Source organism: Elephantulus edwardii, unplaced genomic scaffold, assembly GCF_000299155.1.
Source record: "Elephantulus edwardii isolate Elephantulus edwardi_28Jun2011 unplaced genomic scaffold, EleEdw1.0 scaffold00268, whole genome shotgun sequence".
NCBI classification, from domain to species: Eukaryota; Metazoa; Chordata; class Mammalia; order Macroscelidea; family Macroscelididae; genus Elephantulus; species Elephantulus edwardii.
Window position 1 is genome coordinate 2,204,607 of NW_006400018.1, and position 6,563 is coordinate 2,211,169.

The window sequence follows — 6,563 nt, forward strand, 5'->3', positions numbered from 1 at the left end:
GCTTGGATGTCAGTTATGGTCTCTTTGGGGTATATTCTCAGTAGTGGAATTGCTGGGTCAAATGGTATCTCTGTTTGTAACTTTTGCCTTCCACAGTGGTTGCACCATTTTACACTCCCACCAACAGTGAATAAGGGTTCCAGTTTCTTCACAACCTCGCCAGCATTTGTTGCTTGCTGTTGTGTTAAATTTTGCTATTCTGACTGGGGTGAGATGATATCTCATAGCTGTTTTGGATTTAATTTTTTACATTCTTAAATGGTTACTTGGTTTTAATGTTTTCAAATTAATTTTAATGAAAGTTTACAGAGATTTAGGGTTTCCAGTCATTCATTGTTGCAGGCTTTAATTTTTATAAACCTATAGATTTAACTGTACTCTTAAATATAGAAGGACAATTCTCTTCTTTCTTAAATCTCCATTGTTTTTCCTCACTAATCTTCACTTCTAATTGGAATGAATTTGTTGAGTATTTCCAACCCCAAGAAGTCTCATTAGTTTTCAATTTCAATGAATGTATGGATTAATTTGAAGTAGAATGAATATGTTTATACAACATTAAAGTTTACAACAGATATAAAAGAAAGGAATATATAATTATAAATTAAAAAATCCTCAGACTCATTGCTGTTGAATTAAAATGGACTCATTCCATTGTGCTTCCAAGGCTGTAAATTGTACAGAAGGAAATTGACTGTCTTTCTCCCTTGGAGCTGCTAGTGGAATGGAACTGCCCAAAGGGATGGCCTTTTGGTTAATATTGCAGCTTCCCATGGACTATGCCATTTGGGCTAATGTTGATGTTCTGGGCTTTGGTTTTCCCCATTTGTAAAGAAAGGAGAGATTAGATGAGATGCAAAGTTATCTTCTGGTTCTGTCATTGAAATATAACAATAACTAGAGAGCCTGGTTGGAATGAATGGGGTGAAGGACAGAGTTGTCCACCCAGCCAATGCCTGTGAATGCTTGGCAGGCAGCAAATGTTTTAAAGAAATTTCAGTTGAAGAAAATGAATAGTGGTGTGCCTAGATCTGACTTCACAGAGCCTTCCCTTCTTCCCTTCCACCTGTTAGGGATCTTTCTGTTTTCAGCAACCAACTAGTGATGGATGGTTTGTGTCTGACACACTAAGAGTGCATTCAGGTGTATAGACGCTCAAATCAAATTCTTCACTGTGCAGACCAGGAAAATGAGGCCCAGAGAGGGGAAGGGACTTGCCCAGGGCTACACAGCAAATTCGAGCCAGAACTCCCACGGGCTCTGTGGGTGTCCTGTGATTTTTTTTCTATTCCCTTCTGGGCTTCTGGTGTTGGAGGGTGCAATTTTCTAGGGGAAAAAACTTTAGATAAGACAGGCAGGCAAAAGGGGGCTTTCTCCCCTAGGCTTAGCTGATGCCTCAACTTGCTGGTTCAAGCTAGTTGGGAAGCTCGGACTTCTCTCTAGAAGACTCTTCCTGGTGCATTGTGCCTGCAGTCTGTGATGCTGCCTTCTGATCTTGCATCTGATTCTGAGCCCAGTCTCTCCCCTCTCTCAGTCTGCAGAAGGATGTGACCAGCTGTCTCTCAGTCTTCCTTCCAGGAGCCCTCAGAGCCAGCATTTCTGTTCTACGACATTTCCACCATGGGTGAGTTGAGTCTGTGGCTGTGTGTCCAGCTTGCTGGCCTACATGTGACTAGAGTCAAGGTGAAGCATATTATGGAGACACTGGGCTCTACTGACCAAATCAGGCACTCATATGGTGGCTGAAAATCAAAGAAGAATGGATGTATCAACCTCACTCTCATACCCACTCTGCCACTATCTTGGTTTGCCCAAGAAGCTCATCTCCCTCCCAAGACCACATTCCTAAGATCTGAGCTCTGATTCCTATCCAGAGTGAAGCCACCCATCTGCTGAGGACAAATTCCCACAGAAAGCTTGGCAAAGCCCTGAGCTACACAGATGACCCCCAAGACCCTCACTAACACCTTCCCCTGGAAGGTGGAAAACCTACAGAGAAGGAGACTTGGGACCTAATTATCCTCAATACTATGTGGACTGCCCCCCCAAAGGCAGAAACTGAGGCCCTGTGCCATCTCTGTAACCGTCCTCGACAAGACTGCTCTGGGGAGGGAGGCTCCTCTTCCGTGGTGCATAAGGTGGGTCTTTCAACCCTATTCCTGTAACTGGTGTCACCTGCCCTCAATCCCCTCATCTTGTTCTTCATAATTGGTTTCTTTCTAGAAATGAGGTCTTGATGCGCAATAGCACATGGATGGATTTTGAAAATAGTATACTGAGTGGACTAAGGCAATCATAAAAGGAAAGACAATATACAATAAAGGGTGGGATAGATATTTGAATTAATGGCATTAATCAATGGTAACTAATGTTACAAAATAAAATATGTATAAGTGATACAGTGAAATCATAATGACAATGTTAGAAAACAAAATACGTATGAATGACCCAATGAAATAATTACAATGTTATAAAACAAAATATGTAAGAATGATCAAATGAAATTGTAATCAGAGTGGAATAAAACAAAGCGAATATGAATGAAAAGCCAATATGATTTGTAAACTCTTGTTCAAATAGAGAAACAAAGAAATAAAAGGAAGACATCACACACACACAAAAAACCCAAACCAGACACTGCACAACTTCCACTTATTTGGAATAAGAACTGGTAAATATATAGTCCTAAAGAGTGCTGATGGGCCAGCGTGTAACATGTTGGTCTACCCTGGTGGTCAAAAGGCCCGTGATTTGAATCCACCTCCTCAGGGAAATATAGACTTTCTGCTCCCATAAATATTTGCAGCTTCAGAAGCCCAGGGTAGGGCCCCTCCAAGTCAGAATCGACTCAACTCCTGTGGGGTTTTTGTTTCAAGTTTTGTTAGTCGTAACTAGGAGTGAAGGGGAGTCATCGTTTAGAAAATCTTGACTTTCTCTTTACGGTGATGGGAACTCTCATAAGCGTTATTGACGATAGTTACACATCACGGTTAATGCAATCGATACCATTGAATTGTACACCTGGAAACTGTTAAATTGATGACTGTTGTATTTTTACAGTAATTGTTTAAAAAATGGCCTCTTTCTCATGTTTGAAAACATTATGCTGAGTGAAATAGGTCAGAACTGAAAGGATAAGTGAGCCTCCATTTTTGACCCGTCATGAATAAGCGAATGCTTAGAGACCAATGTTTGTGCTGGTTACGAGGGGTGTGGGGGTGAGCAGAGAGGGGGTGTCATTGCCCGAGGGGCACTGTGTTCAGAGTGGGGGGGGAGGAGTTCAGAAGGCTAGTGATGCTGGGAGCACAGCACAGTAAATGTAATAAACGTCACTGAATCGCTTGTGCAGAAGTGATTAGGAAGGCAAGTGTAGTTTTTTGACCTTATATGGTAGGTTATTTTAAGGGGTGTGCCTCCGGGGTATTATGGGTCCCCTTCTGCACCCGTGTATTCTTTGGCTGATAGTTGAGGCAGGGGTTGAGGATAAAGCCCTAAAGACAGAAAGGAGTAGGATAGAAGGATTGATGGAAAGGAGAATCACAGGGGCAAAGTGGGAAAACAATGATTGCCTTGAAGGGTACTGTAGTTAATATTATTGTAATTAATGGTTGTAAACAAGGTGTGTGGGAATGATTGAATGATAAAACCAAAATGGTTAGTAAACTTTCACTCAACTCACGATTTGTAAAAAGGAAACAAGTTACTTGAATAGGGACGCTTGGCCATGTCTCTTTCCTAATAATAACATAGTAATTGTAAGAATACTAAAACTCCCCCAAAAGCAGTGTCATTCTCCAGGACACAGGTGCTCGCCGGGCCTCTGAGGCACGGAGATCCTCGGCTGAGATGTCAGTTTCCAAAGCATCGTGTGAGTTCTCCTGTGCTGGCCTCCCATTCCCTTACCCTGGCATTTTGTAAGCACTGGCCTATCCCAGGTACCTCGAGGGCAAAGCCAGATTGGGAAAAACAAGAAGTAAAACAAACTACTTGCTGTCACGCTGACTCTAACTCATGACGGCTGTGTGTCATTGTGTCAGAACAGAACGTGCTCCCATAGGGTTCTCAGGGGCTGGGGTTTGCAGGTTTTGAGTTTTTTTGAGATTGCCAGGACTTTCTTCTACGTCTCCTCTGGGTGAACTGCAGCTCCCAACTTCTTCATTCCCAGTGAGTTTTTTGCATGAACTGAGGAGCAGGACACAGTCAAATCCACTGTTTCCAGTTCTGCCTGACTGTTAGCTTTCTCATGGAGGGGTGTGTGTGTGTGTCTTGGGTATGAAGCCCCAGACTGCTGGGATGTGGCCACATGCTCCCTGGAGACGGTTGGGATTTGGTCCAGAGGCCCAGATGGGTTGGTGCTGGAGACTGGCAGGGTTTCAGATGATAATTCCATACAGTGGAGCTGGTGAGGCTCAGTGCCCACAGGGTCCAGGGCACTGCCTGTGGTCACTGGGCCTTGACCAGTGACAGAGACAGAGCTGCAGAGCCCTGGCCATGACACGGAGAGCCATCATCCCAGAATGTGGAGGGCAGCCTCCACCTCAGAGCTACACGTGGCATTGTAGGGAGCCTCCCAGTTCTCACCATGGTGGGCGTCTCCTCCGGGGGAGCCATCACTGCGCTGCAGGAAGTGGTTCTCTCCCCTCAGCCTCTCTCTGAGAGGCCGGGCTGAGGTTCCAGCCCAGAACCCTCCATGGTGTAGTGAACGTGCTTTTCCAAAATGCACATGTCCTTTCTGTTTTATTTGCTAAAGACACTGATACATTTTGTTGCTGTTAGGTGCTGTAAAGTCGAGTACACTCATAGCGACTGGGCGAACAACAAGGCTGGACCCTGGCCTACCTTGTGCCATAGAGATACACACGAGTGATAACATCTTTGTTTTTTAAGTCTTTGTTGTTTTGTGCCGAGTCTCTTGTGACTCGTAGGTACCCTATGTACAACAGCCCTAAACTCTGCTCTGTCCTGTGCCAATCGCACCGTCTCCAATACATCCATCCTGATTACCTAGTCACTGAGTCAATCCACCTCATAGAGGGCCGTCTCCTCCTGCGCTGTCCCTCCACCCTCCCAAGCATGATGTCCTTCTCCAAGGACCAGTCCCTCCTTACAACATGTCCAAAGTATGTTAGACGGAGCCTCAGAATCCTTGCCTCCAAGGAGCCGCCCAGTTTAACCCTTTCCAGGATGAATCTGCATGGTGCCCTCAATATTTTTCTCCAGCACCACAGCTCAAAGGCATAAATTCTCCTTCTATCCTCCTTAGTCACTGTCCAATTTTCTGATGCATAACAAGTGATAGCAAAGACCATGGCCTGTATCAGACGCACCTTAATCTCCAGAGAAACACCATTGCTTTTCAGTACTTTGGAGCCATCCCTAACAGCAGACTTTCCCATCGTAATATGTCTTTTCATTTCCTTGCTACCGGTGCCAAGAGTGTTGACTGTGGAGCCAAACAAACTAAAGCTGTGAACAATCTCAGTCTCTTCACCATCCGTCCTGATGCTGCCAGTTGGTCCAGTGGTGAGAATTTTTGTCTTCTTGACATTGAACCTCAATCCATATTGGAGGCTGCAGTCCTTGACCCTCTGCAGCAAGCACTTCAGGTCCTCCTCAGTTTTAGCAAGCAGGCTTGTGTCATCTGCATAACACAGATTGTTGATGAAATCTTCCACCAATCTTGACACTACACTTCTCCTCATAGAGCCCAGCCTCTCGGATAATCTGCTCTGCATAGAGGTTGAAAATGTATGGAGACAGGACAGATCCCTCGCATACGCCCTTCCCAATTTTAAATCATGCAGTGTTTCCTTGCTCTTTTCTGACGACTGCCTCTTGGTCCAAGTATAGGTTACGCATTAGCACGATCAAGTGTTCTGGTATTCCTATTCTTCTCAGAGTCAGCCACAGTTTGTTGTGATCCACACAGTCAAACGCCTCTGCATAATCAATGAAACACAGATAGACATTTAGAAAGGCCTTTTGTCAGAGATTTGCTTCAGGCATCATTTGATTCCTTGACTGCATCGTCCATGGGTATTGATCCAGGTACAATGAAATACGTGACCGCAGCAATTTTTTTCCGTTTGTTGTGATGTTGTCTTTCAGCCATTTGTGCGAATTTCTCTGTGTTCCAGGAGTTCGGCGGCACAATCCGTAAGCTGTTAACCCCAAAGTTGAACCTCTCTGGCAGTTCAAATCCACTAGGGGCTCCACAACATCCCCCTCCCCCCTCCATGTGATTTACATCCTTGGGGACCTGGGGAGACTCAGCTGAGTTGGGTCCAGTTCAATGGCAACGAGGGTTTGGGGTTGGTTTTGTTTGTTTTGTTTTTGCTTTTTAAAAATTTTGTTTTATTATTATTTTGTGTATGTACTGTCAAATCAGATCTGACTGGTACAGGCAGAGATTGCCCCTCCTTCTCCAGCAGAGCATCTGGTGGATTCGAACTGCATACCTCTCCCATTGCAGCCCAGTTTCTTGCCACTAGGCCACCAGAGCTCCCTGAGGGTTTGTTGTTTGTTTGTTGTTGTTGTTGTTTTTTTTAAGTGATACATTTAAG